The sequence below is a fragment of the Mixophyes fleayi genome, chromosome 11 (assembly GCF_038048845.1).
Source record: "Mixophyes fleayi isolate aMixFle1 chromosome 11, aMixFle1.hap1, whole genome shotgun sequence".
In the NCBI taxonomy this organism is placed as follows: Eukaryota; Metazoa; Chordata; class Amphibia; order Anura; family Limnodynastidae; genus Mixophyes; species Mixophyes fleayi.
Genome location: NC_134412.1, coordinates 32,949,505 through 32,963,731, shown reverse-complemented (window position 1 = coordinate 32,963,731; position 14,227 = coordinate 32,949,505).

The window sequence follows — 14,227 nt, the reverse complement described above, 5'->3', positions numbered from 1 at the left end:
ACCCTTATAAAAGTTCTGAATTTCTGAGTGCTGAAATCCTAATATACCAGTCATTGCACTGTATTTTTCTGAATTTGCACTAATAAGTGTAGGGTCTAATATACATCCAAAGAGAACAAGTGCTTTGGTCATTTTTATTAATCTACAAGTCCTTGCAGGCTTTTTTTTTTCTGAATTTGCACTGCAAAGTGTAGGGTCTAATATACACCCAAAGACGAGTGCTCAATTGCTAAGAGTCATTGATGAAGAGGAAGACAAGCAGGCTTGTCTATAGAATTTGCAATCAAATTCTACTGCGTTATATATATAACACCCAAAGAGAAGAGCTCCATTGCAAATTGTAATTCCTGAAATAGAAATTATAGGCCTGCCTAGCTTGGTCTAAATCTGCAGTTACATTTTATTGTACCATAGCTCATAAAGAAACAGGAGGGGTGGCATTGTTTTGTCACTCTCCAGTCTCAGTCATGATGATACTAATCCTTCTACCACATGTACTAAAGTCTATGTTCAAGTGCATACTGTTTTTAAGTCAGGGAAACAAAAATGTAAATAAAAATCTTGTACCTTTTTAAAGAAAAAAACTCTCTAAAAAAAGGTGAAAGTTTACTGTAGAAAAACATAAAACTGCCAACATGCCATTCTACCCAAAATATTACCAGGCATACCAGCATCAGGTATCTCCCTTATCTTTGCTAGATTTCAGCCCCTGCTGCAATCTACACTGTCATCATAATCACCCTCATCATTGTGTAGATTTTCCTCAAACAATAGTAATTCATCCCCGCTGGAATCCACCATCATAGAAGTCTGTGTACTTTGATGTAATTGCCGATAATAGTCTTCCTCATGGAATTTGTAGTTCATTTTATGGCAGAGCTGTCACAATTTTTGGGCAATTCTTTTAGAGCAAAGCAAATATCAATTTTTTTTTGTGCTAACTCATTTGCATCACCACTGGGTGTCTTGGGAAAGCTAAGTTTTTTTCCGAGAAGCAGTTGCCAGAGAAACTGAAGGAGTAGATGTAATTACAAGATGTTGATAGCTCTTGGATCCTGGCGAAGCTAATTAAGTACTTAATCTACAATTACAATATAGTTAGCAGATTTATTTTATTTTAATTTATCCATAACATTTCTCTAGCTGCTTCTCAAAAAGTATAATTAAGGCAATCACTTGACTCAAGCTAACTGTGTCTGCACTCTCTTCACAGGTGACTAGTTCGCTGGACTAAAGTACATTCCCCTCAAATTCTAGTCTTCTTGCAGCTGCTGCATTCTCCTACATGCTGTTGCAGAATCCTGAAAATTACCCTAACTTTTTCAGAACACAAACAGCATCTCCTGCATGTCATTTTTTAAAAGTTCTGCAACACCAAGTTGATTGTGTGAGCAAAACAAGAAATGTGATGGAATTCCCCCTCCCCCCCACCGCTGCAATGCTCTAACAATATTGGTGTCGTTATCAGAAATCACATATCCTCTGAAGAGTCCAAGCAGGATTAGCTATATTGTAATTACATCCCTTACTTTTTGTAACAGATTGTCAGCTGTATGCCTCTTAGTAAAGCCGCTGCTACACAGAGTAGCCTACTTCATAAAAATGTGACGTACTTGGGTACATGCTGCTGCAATCTCCTACATGCTGTTGGAGAATGGCGATAAAGTCCAGAAATTTTTCCAGCCACAGACAGCATCTCCTGCACATCCCTATTATCATCCTCATCATCAGCATCTAATTATATAGCTCCAGCAATTGTGCTGCACTATACAGAGCAGGTGAGAACTAAGCAGAAGCCATTATAAGTTATGTTAGTTATGTAGATAGTTATACGATATAATTATAAGTTATGTTATTTAGTTAGTTAGGAAGATAGTTATAAGATATAGTTATAAGTTATGTTAGTTATGTAGATCGTTATAAGATATAGTTATAAGTTATGTTAGCTCACATCAGTCCCTACCCCATTTAACTTGCCTTGATTACAGGTGTTTTTTAATTTACCAAGGAAAATTGTGTTTTTCAACATTTTTGTTTTCCTCACTTTAAAAACACTATGCACCTCAGTCTTTAACATAGGCTTTAGCAGGTGACGTACAGGCATTCCTATCATCAGGACCGGTGCCAGCAGCTGCTTGGTGCTCCTGGTCTGTTCTTGACTGATGTGAATCCATATCGATGGCACAGTACTACACTTTAAAGAACACTGCCAGGCCTATTAATAATGCTATGACACAATACAATGTGAGTGGAGACTTTGAAAAACACATTCAAGGCCGATTACTTCTGTTGAATCACTGAACACTGGCAACTATTTGGGGGTGAGCTATGCCACAGTCTTTTGGGCAAAAGTACATGAAAATCCTATTGTGACCTGTGAGGTGCTAAAAATTGACTGGAAATGACTGGAAATTAGTGTTATTGAGGTTAATAATAATGTAGGTACAAAATAATAGCTAAATTATGTGATTTTCGCCCAACAAGTGGCATTTTGTCAAAAAAAGCAAAACAAAAACAAAACCAAAACACGCAAGGGCAGTTTTGCCAAAACCAAAACCAAAACCCGAAGGTACGCCAGATCCAAAACCAAAACCAAAACACGGCAGTCAGTGAGCATCTATAGTTTCAAGCTAAGTATGATCTTCTGCACAGAGCTGTAAAAGTTGTATTTGATACCTATATTAGGCTTCCATTGGTCTCTGGTAGTTTCTTGTGGGTGGAGGAAGTAAAAATGGTAGCCTTTGCCGATGATCTTTTGTTATTTATTTCAGATCCACATCTTTTGTTGCCACCTGTGTTTGACAAGCTTGTAGAATTTGGGAAGGTTTCTGGATTTACAATTAATAGGGAGAAATCTGTGGCAATGGTTTTGGGGGCGGCTACGAAATCAACTTGGGGTAGAGCTTTTAAGTTGATATGTGTGACCCACTCATTTACATATTTAGGGATGCAGCTTCCTAAAAATATACATAACCTTTATTCTTTGAATGTTAGTGCTATGATTAAAGAGGTCATTGCTCGACTTCGGAGTTGGAGTCATCTTCCTCTCTCGTACTTAGGTCCATAACTTTTATATCCATTACAAATTTTGACAGTATTGTTAACTGATGAAAGATGACAAATTGATAAATGGGGAGCTTTGCTGGTTTATTTGGCAAGCTAAGAAATATAGATTCTGCTTGCTTAAGTTACAACAGTCTTTATCGAGATGTGTAATTAATTTTCTAATTTGAAATTGTACAATCATGCTGGGATCCTCAAGTATGTTCTTGAGCAGCTTAATGCCCGAAAGTTTTATGTCAACTTGGGAGCTGATAGTTCCTTTGTGTCTACTTGTAGTTTGGTCTCTTTCTTGCGTTTATCTAGACAAGGGGGTAAATGTATCATACCCCGGTTTTCTCAACTCGCGGGAGATCGGCGTCTTCGCAGCTTAAATTTAAAGCGGCGCTGCCTTGTAAAGGGAAGTTTCCCTTTACAAGGCAGCGCCGCTTTAAATTTAAGCTGCGAAGACGCCATTCTCCCGCGAGTTGAGAAAACCGGGGTATGATACATTTACCCCAAGATCTTTTGGAGGAATGGATTGATAATCCCCTATTATTTACTGCATGTAAAGTTTGTTAAGCAACTCAATTTAAATAGGATCTTAATTGTACTTATTCGCTCTATTTACCATTTTTTAAATTTCCTGGCGTTCACGAGGGGAAAGCTGTATATCCATTTAAAACATAGCAGAGGAGGGGAATTTTTAATATTGGATCGTTGGTGGATCAGCAAGCTAGAAAACTACTTACGATAGCTCAGATTATTACTAAATTTGAGTTGCCTTATATTCATGTTTTTGCAGTATATCAAGCTCAACATTATGATTTTTTTGTTATTTAACTTTTTCAGCTTCATATTGGACTAATGAATTAGCTATAGTAGTTTCCAAGCCATTGTTTGATCTGGGGGCTATTATTGTCCATTATAAACTTTTACAAGCAATGTTCAATTTTATGGAAACTTGTTAGGGTTTGTCCTATTGGACTGATTTTATCCCCGCAGGTGACTTTGGATCTTTGAAGCAATTCTATTTTCTGTTAAGATCTTACCCACAAGTATGTATAGGGAAATGTTCTTTAAGATCTTCCATAGGGGCTATTTGTCTCTGTATCATCGCTATATTGAGGGTTTATCTGATTCGGGTTTGTGTCCAAAATGTTATTCTCTAAAGGCTTAATTTTTTCATTGTAGGTGGGAATGCCTCTATATTAGGAGGTTTTGGCAGCAAGTCCATCAATATGCATCTACATACCTTTTGAATTATGTACCTCTGTCACCTAAATGGGCTGTACTAGGAATTGTGACGGTGTCTTCCCGTATAATGAGGGGTAGCAGAAAGTTTGTTTTGATTATTTATGCTGCTAATTGAAAAAGTGTTTTGCAAATATGGACACAGAAACAACCGCCATCCTTAGATATTTTTCATGCAAAAGTGTTTTTTGCATTCAGAATGGATTGGCTTGAGACCTCTCTGCATAAGGAGAATAGAGTAAGTGAATGTTTTGATGTATGGGAAAGTTTTATTGATTTGTTACCTAGTACATTAAAATCACAATTTTTTTTCATGCTTTAAACTCACAAGTTGGTATGGAAAAATAATAATTTTGAATGATCCCCCTATTCAAATACCATATGAGTTGGAATTTATTTTGAATGGAGGCTCTTTAAAGGAGTTATAGACTCTATTTAGATAAATTGACTGCACCTGGAAGCTGTATTATAAGCTGTAGTATAAAAATCTATGATAAAGTAAATATAACATATTGATTGTGCATTGAATTTAAATTATGTTTTAAGTATTATAACAATTGGAATATGATTTGTACAATTATGTTGTGTGACAATATTGTAATTTATACTTTTTTCAAATAAAAAAATAAATTTCAGTTTTATACTGTGGATTATCTGTTATATTTTGTAACTGCCATATTTCTATTTTCCAATGCACACAGCATACACACTTCTTTGAGTGTACGCCCATACAATTGTGTCTGCTCAATTATCATACTAATATATGGCATAATTGTTGCTCTGTCTAGATGAGATGGAGTGCATAATAAGTAGCAACAACTGCAACCCTCCATTACTCTATTAACCCCCTTTCCATGATAATTAATTAAAAAAAGAAGATCGCACTCCAGTTTATCTCAGTGGGGTGACCAATGCATTTGTTATTTGAATATTTAATATCAGCTTAAAATTTCGCAGTAAACTAAGAGTGTGCATAAGTAATAGGGTGCATTGTGGCCTATTTATCATATTGTGAGATTGTCATGCTTGATTTTCTAAAGGTCTTTAAAAAATTCTTCTATATGTATTATGTTTTTTTTTAATCATTTATGATTATGTATTATAACATGATAGTTTATAGTTCTACAAGCACCAGCATGCTCTGGCAGCTATGGATATGCTGGCACATGTAGTTCTACAAGCACTGGTATACCCAAGCAGTCAATGGCTGCCAGGATGTCCCGGAACTTGTAGTTCTTACTGCAAACCCATGCCCAGGGGCGGATTGGGAACGTATAGTGGTCCTGGAAAAAATTACTGAAGTGGTCTCATGTGGGTGGGGCCAGGCCCAGCACTCCCATTAGGCAAGGTTAGGCACTTGCCTAGGGTGCCGGGCTCTGGAGGGCACCACAGATTAAAAATTCCTTTAAAACTGTGCGGCGACCGCTGACCATACCTTTAACGGCCGCCGCACAGCTTCAAATACATCTACAGGGAGGGGGGAGGGACTATTGCTCACCACCGCCGCCTCTCTGCTCCGTCTGCTACCCTCCACTCACTGACTGATTGTCGGGCGTGACATCATCATCATCAGTGTCAGTGAGTGGAGGGGAGCAGAGAGGAGGCAAGTTAAGGTAAGAAAATATGCACATTTTCAAAATCGGCGCCCCCACCCTGCACACTTACACACTATTAGGTAAGTGTGCAGAGTGGGGGCGCTGATTTTCAAAATGTGCCGGGGGGGGGCGCCGATTTTGAAAATGTGCCTAGGGCGCCACGGACCCTAGCATCGGCCCTGGGTGGGGCCAACACAAAAGTAGGCGGGATTTAGAACTACTGGAATTTGGTTGTAGTAACATTTAGAAAACCCTAGTTGCGATGACTTAAGACACAGTAGGTCATCTCTAATGCAAATGCAGGGAAAAAGCTGCCAGTCCTGTGTTATAAAATTACATGAATCTGTTTGCATTGACTGCAACTGATTCAAGCCTCTGTGCTCCAACTTGTTTAGTTGTCTATGAACATATCCAGGGCTGGACTGGGACTAAAAATCAGTCCTGGCATTTAAAGCACACAGGCCCACTTCAGTTCCAGCAGGAATGAAACTGTGTGCTATGCGGCAGCGCCGAAAAGGGCGTGACGACATTGTGTTGTGGTTGTGGCCAAAATGGGGCATTGATACATATATTATAATATAAAACATAACATTTATCACGCCCTCCCAGCCACATCACGCCATCCCCCCAGGCACATTATGACACCCCCAGCCCACTGTACTTATCTATGCTTCTGGTGCTGCTGACATCCATAAGGGTGGGAACTTACTGTAGAGTGAGCAGGGAAGCTCTTTGTCTCACAAGATTACCAAATCTTATGATACTCAGAGCTCCTCAGCTTGCTCTGCAGGCTGTGTCCTGTCCAGGAACTGGGAGCAGCCATCAGTTCCCTTCCCCTAACCAGAGGTGGATTAAGGCTCAGGAGGTCCAGGTTATTTAAGACAGCAGGGCCTCTATTATGTAACATGGCTAACATTTTAGACAAATACACAGGCAATACTGTGTGCACTGCTAGTTAGGTGCACGCAGCTCTGCCTTCACAAGTAGTACAGTGTGAAGTAGGACATACCTCCCAACTCTCCTTGTAGTTGGACTAAATCCTGACTAAGCGAGACAGTCACCCAAATTTGGGACTGCCCCACCAGATTCAGGACAGTTGGCAGACTGTCCTGGCCTCTCCTACCTGTTCTTGTCACTTTCAATACCTGCGGCTGCTGGTGTCTTTAGCTTAGTTGCTGTTTGTCTGGATCCTGGAATACTGGAGGCCCTATTTGGGAAAAATAATGGGTACTTGAAATTTAGAAAATGCCAACCAGCCCTGGCATTAAATCAATAGCACCCACGTTTAATAATTAGGCCTCATTCAAACCCCAACATTAAAATAATAGTACCAACCCCAGCAAAAAACTCCACCATTAAATTAATTACCCACTTCCCACCCATATACTATTAAGACAGTCCTCTTCCTTTCTACACACACACACACACACACACACACACACACACACAACAGCATCCCCTCTTCTTTCTTCACATACACACACGACAGCAGCCCCTCTCCTTTCTCCACACACACACACACACATACACACACGACAGCAGCCCCTCTTCTTTCTTCACATACACACACGAAAGCAGCCTTTCTCCACACACACGACAGCAGCCCCCTCCTTTCTCCACACACACACACACACACGACAGCAGCCCCCCTCCTTTCTCCACACACACAAACGACAGCAGCCCCCTTCCTTTCTCCACACACACACACACACAACAGCAGCCCCCCTCCTTTCTCCACACACACACACACACACACAACAGCAGCCCCTCTCCTTTCTCCACACACACACGCACACACGCACACACACACACACACACACACACAACAGCAGCCCCTCTCCTTTCTCCACACACACATATGACAGCAGCCCCTCTCTTTTCTCCACACACACACATGACAGCAGCCCCTCTACTTTCTCCACACACACACACACACACACACACACACATGACAGCAGACCCCCTCCTTTCTCCACACACACACACACACACACACACACACACACACACACGACAGCAGACCCCTCTCCTTTCTCCACACACACACACACACACACACACACACACACACACACACACAACATCAGCCCCTCTCCTTTCTCCACACACACACACAACAGCAGCCCCTCCTCTTTCTTCACATACATACACGACAGCAGCCCCTCTCCTTTCTCCACACACACACACACACACAACATCAGCCCCTCTCCTTTCTCCACACACACACACACAACAGCAGCCCCTCCTCTTTCTTCACATACACACACGACAGCAGCCCCTCTCCTTTCTCCACACACACACACACACGACAGCAGCCCCTCTTCTTTCTTCACATACACACACGACAGCAGCCCCTCTCCTTTCTCCACACACACACACACACACACACACACACACACACAACAGCAGCCCCTCTCCTTTCTCCACACACACACACAACAGCAGCCCCTCCTCTTTCTTCACATACATACACGACAGCAGCCCCTCTCCTTTCTCCACACACACACACACACACAACATCAGCCCCTCTCCTTTCTCCACACACACACACACACGACAGCAGCCCCTCTCCTTTCTCCACACACACACACGACAGCAGCCCCTCTTCTTTCTTCACATACACACACGACAGCAGCCCCTCTCCTTTCTCCACACACACACACACACACACACACACACACACACACACACAACAGCAGCCCCTCTTCTTTCTCCACACACACACGACAGCAGCCCCTTCCTCTCTCCAGACACACAAAACAGCCCCCCACTTTTCTCCACACAAATGAAAACATGTAATCCCCCTCCCTGTCCCTCACACTTACATTGTAATGCAGGAAACTCCTCTCCTCTGCGTTGCACTGCACACACACATGGGACTGCACCTGTCACGTGGTGCAAGTCCCATGTGACATCTGGCAGTCACACTGTACGGAGTTATCCACGGCCACATTTAGGAAGGTATGGGGGCTGTGCCCCTTATTTGGCTAAACATAAATTTTTTTAAGCCCCTGAATAAAACATTCAGCGGCCTCCTGTGGCTACTGGGTTATCGAGAATTTCCCCGGTAGTTTCAATGCCCAATCTGCTCCTGCCCATGCCCACTATTACAGACCTGTACTAAACAAAACGGCCTTATGACCCCACATACATACTTGTGCTCAGGTTAACAACCACATTGCAGCCCTGTGTCCAAGAGAAAATCAGGCACATTGCATACAACAATCTGTGCAGAAAAAGAGGCCTCATGCCCACCTCATACAATAGATGTTAAGATTACCAGCTTCATGCCTCATACCCACCATATACAACCTTAGACTCTACCCACAAAATACAGCCATGTGACAGCTCTTTTACCACCGCACCATACTTTCCTTACCTTGTATCAATCTCTTGGTGGTGGCTAGTGTTATCCCCATGCTAGGAGTCATGAAAGTGCCTTGCTAGTGTGGAGAGCCAATGTAAAGTTCTGTGATTTTATCCAAGGAAATTGTAGGCCTTCTCTCTATTGAGATCACAGGTTGCTTTAGCCAATTAAATCACTATAATTTCATGCAGTTAAACCACAGTGGGTTCATAGTTAAACAGTGCAGCTTTTATTTGAAGGACATTTGGGCAGCATGGTGGCGAAGTGGTTAGCACTTCTGCCTCTCAGCGGGGTCATGAGTTCAATTCCCGACCATGGCCTTATCTATGTGGAGTTTCTATGTTCTCCTTGTATTTGTATGGGTTTCCTCCGGGTGCTCCGGTTTCCTCCCACACTCCAAAAACATACTTATAGGCTAATTGGCTGCTATTAAAAATTGACCCTAGTTCCTCTCTCTCTCTCTCTCTCTGTATGTTAAGGAATTTAGACTATAAGCTGCAAAGGGGCAGGGACTGATGTGAATGAGTTCTCTGTATAGCGCTGCAGAATCAGTGGCACTATATAAATAAATGGTGATGATGATGATGATGAAGGAGCAACAGCGATTTCAACCAATGAAACAACTTGTGAACTCAAAGCAGTCAATCAGATATGATGTCAGATGCTCTTTATTTAAACCTGCTAACACTATTTTCTGGTACCCGAGCAACAGCTTGTGTTACTTTTTGCTGTGCCCTAGCATTATTCTTTCTGACTTTCTGATACTGTCCCAACTTGTTATATGTTTCTGAACTGTTTATGCCTACACTAATCTTGACCTGTATATAGTGACCACATTTCCTGTCTTGGCCTTCTTCGTAGTCTGATGCTTCCTAGTAAGAACCAGTTCTGGCAGTGGAAACTTTAGAAGTGGCGGTATGGAAATTTAGAAGTGGAGGTATGATAAATGTAGGGTAGTGGAATTTGACAGTTTTACATTCAAAGCAGTAGTAGAAGTAGCATTATGGCATACCACTGTATCAGAGGCGGAACTAGCAAGCTGTGGCCCCAGTTCCGGGAAACTGGGAGGAAGGAATCGGGGCCCACAGCTCGCTAGTTCTGACCCTCTGCATCTGCCGTGCAGCAGGCGCCATTTTCTCCATGGGCCCCTGTGCACTGCATCTCCCACACCAATGGTAGTTCCGCCACTGCACTGTACACCAGCCCAGTGCGTCCACTCATCCCTGGTGAAAATTGGGTTTTCATAAGGCTACTCACCTCAGATATAGTCCATCCCAATTGCTAGTAGCTGAGTAAGTCCACATCAAAGTAATTTCTTTACACCAATATTATATTCACTGGTGGACTCAGTGTGGTGTCCATGGATTGGTTGTCTCACTGATATAATGATGTTTTGTTTAATGAAATGTGCTTTCTTTGATGTAGTACTTGTTATGTACAACTCATTCTGTAAGTAGATTCCTATTATTTCTACAATACATTTGAGAAGCGATAAGAGAAATTGAGGTAGGCATGAAGTCCCAGACTGAGAATTAGATAGTAATAACAGGAGGGTCAACAGCACAGAGTGTTGAAACTACTATCACTCTGGTTTGCATTATCTGATTATTCTGTCATTTTGAAACAAATTAAAAACACAAAATTTAATTGAATAAATAGTTTTATGTTTCTTTTAATGCACAGCAGCAAAAATGTTAAAAATATAGCGGAATGTTTAAGTTCTACTGAGCTCATACATCTGTTAGTCATATATATGTATAATTGGAAATATTAGGTGTCAAAGGTTAAAAAAAAAGAGTCCCAAGGTTTTCAGATTGTATTAAACTTGTTCAGCATGTTATATAAACAAGCTGTTAGCTGTTCCATTAAATAGACTTCTTTCATTTTGAGTATTGAGTCTACATGTGAAGAGGGACTGCTTGTTTCCATCTAGCCAAAATAAGGCATCTGGCATTTGTTAAGTTGTGTATTATTCATTTACACAAACCATTGTATTTGATCTTCATGGAAAAGCCTGTAAAATAGTAATGGACATTTAGAACATAAATACATGTAATATTCAGTGTGAGAGACATAAAGTCAGACCAGATTTTGGACATGATCAAACGTCAAAACATCTCCAGTCAAATTTCAATACAGATCCATAAATACTTTGAAATCTATCATTGTATTATACTAATGAAACATACGTTTATATTTATTCTCATTATAGAGTACAGATTGGCGGCATTTTGATGGCATTATCCCAAATTTTAGAACATTCCCATGACTGCTCTTTACCAAAGAACTGCTACCATTTTACATTATATAGATGAGAGAAGGAATCTTCTTTAACTAGAGCCAATGAGACATATATCACGTCATCATCATCATCATTATTTATTTATATAGCGCCACTGATTCCGCAGCGCTGTACAGAGAACTCATTCACATCAGTCCCTGCCCCATTGGAGCTTACAGTCTAAATTCCCTAACATGCACACACATACAGACTAGGGTCAATTTTCATAGCAACCAATTAACCTACTAGAATGTTTTTTGGAGTGTGGGAGGAAACCGGAGCACCCGGAGGAAGCCCACGCAAACACAGGGAGAACATACAATCTCCACACAGATAAGGTCATGATCGGGAATTGAACTCATGACCCCAGTGCTGTGAGACAGAAGTACTAACCACTTAGCCACCGTGCTGCCCTATACAGAATTCCATTTGTGGAAACACCTCTGTCAGATAGATTTTCAAGGACTGTGGTTTGTGAAATTTGCTCAAACTGGATGAATGTCTCCATAAAATGCTTTAGTTCTAAGTATGTGCAAAAGACCAGTTAAACAGGAAAGGGGCATACAATATCTTTGAATTCAGATAAGTTGCTTTTTTTTCATGGTGTTATAAATAATGACGTAAGCCTATCTGGAAAGCTACAGTTACATACGAATTGTAAATGCATGGCAGGACCCTCTGTACCTCTGATAATTGCCACAGGCAGGTTGTGGCCTCCAAAGTCTTCCCAGGAGGATGTTGATATCAGACAATACAGCAAAAAATGAGAGGAGAGTGGGAGTCAAGTAACACGTCAACAGTCAGGGGCAGTAAACATTGGACACGTAGATATCCAGCAAGACTGATCAGAAAATGCCTACTGCTGAATTGCACAGCAAGTACATCTGTTGAACAGAGAACGCCTGGCAGAAAATTAAGGGATTATATATGTTTACCATGCCCTAGATTAGGAAGCAGAGAGCTGCATGTACAAGTGATCAATCTTCTTTAGAAAATTAAGAAAAAGCTTTGGGTCCACAGCTCAATTCCTGGGTCACATATCTAACAACAAAGAATGAGTTAAGGCTAGTGGGGAATTAAGTTACCAATATTTAGATTTACTCATTATAATGGTGAGAGGATGACGATGACATACTATGGGGTATGTTTACTAAACTGCCAGTTTGAAAAAGGTAGAGATGTTGCCTATAGCAACCAATCCGATTCTAGCTGTCATTTTGTAGACTGTACTAACTAAATGATAACTAGAATATGATTGGTTGCTATAGGCAACATCTCCACTTTTTCAAACATGCTGTTTAGTAAATCTAGCCCTAGGTCTAAAATGAGTAACATAGAAATATCAGAAAATATTAGGTACAGCTGTGCTTAACAATAAAGCTACTATTGGGTATTACTTTGTTCTGGCTCAATATGTGCACCGCTACTTTAAGGCTCCCTGTATGAATACAACGCAAAGTGTTGGTAGTTTCTGCAAATGGAGAGTCTTTATTTTGAACACAGGTCACATAGGTAATATCAAAATGCAGTCAGTCAATGTTAATGCAAGTATCACATTAATGCTGGTGAGATTTATTGCAGAACTCAAAGTTAGACAGGCTGAGGCTAATACAGAATAGTAAGGCACTTGTCTGATTGAGTGAACAGCTCACATTAGCAGATAGTCAGCAACCAGAATGTATTTGGCAGAATCAGATTATAATACAAAGGCACACTGGATCAAACAGGAACTAAAGACTTGGTAATGCTGGTATCCGGGTATAAAAGAGAAAGTGCCTGTACAAAGAGACTTGATTACCTGGTTAGTCACTGGAGCAGGAGATACTTGTGTCCAAGTATAGTAGATGGAGTGCAGGAACAAGGATTTCTGGATTGCCAGGGTAAGCTGGGAAGCTGAAGACTCTGGTTTTCCAAGTTTGACAGATAACCGCAAGTAATGGATATCTAGATTGCCAGATAAGGCTGAGAATCTGGAGACTCTGGTTTTCCAAGTTAGACAGTAGACTGCAGATATTGGATGTCTGGAGACACTGGATGATCCACGGGAGAATCAGGCAAAAGAAGTCTCAGGAAAGCCAGGGTCAGAAGCTGGAAGATCCACAAAAAAAAACATGGAGTAGACAGGAGCAAAGTCAAATGAAGCTGGGGTCTGGGCCACAGTCAAAGGTGCAAAATGGTGGAACAGGCAAACGTCAAATAATCAGGAGAACAACAGGCACAAGTCACAGGAGTGTTGACAGGGACCAGAAGCGGCAAACAATTGATGAACTGTAAACAGCAATGTTTGCGGCGTGTATAAAAGGCAGTGGACCAGGTGCAGGTGATGACCTGAGAAGGAGGTTAACTCTTGCAGGTGTGGTGGAAATGTCCAATGGCAAAACAGCAGTACCTCTGGTAGCATAGTGGTACTGCAGGCCAGATGCAAATTAGGATCAGATTACTAACACTCTGGCAATAAAAAAATGGAAAAGCCTTCTTGGTCACCAATGTATGACCTGATACAGTTGATGATTAAGTGGGCACAGATAGAGACACTGACAGTTTGTCATCATGGATTAATACTTCAGAGTTTAGCATGTTATTATGGATTGATTCTCGAGATCTATACATAATGATGTATGAGTGTGGGTGACAAAACAACTACAAACTGACTACCTTTTTGAAATTGTAGAGAGCTACACTAGTGGAATA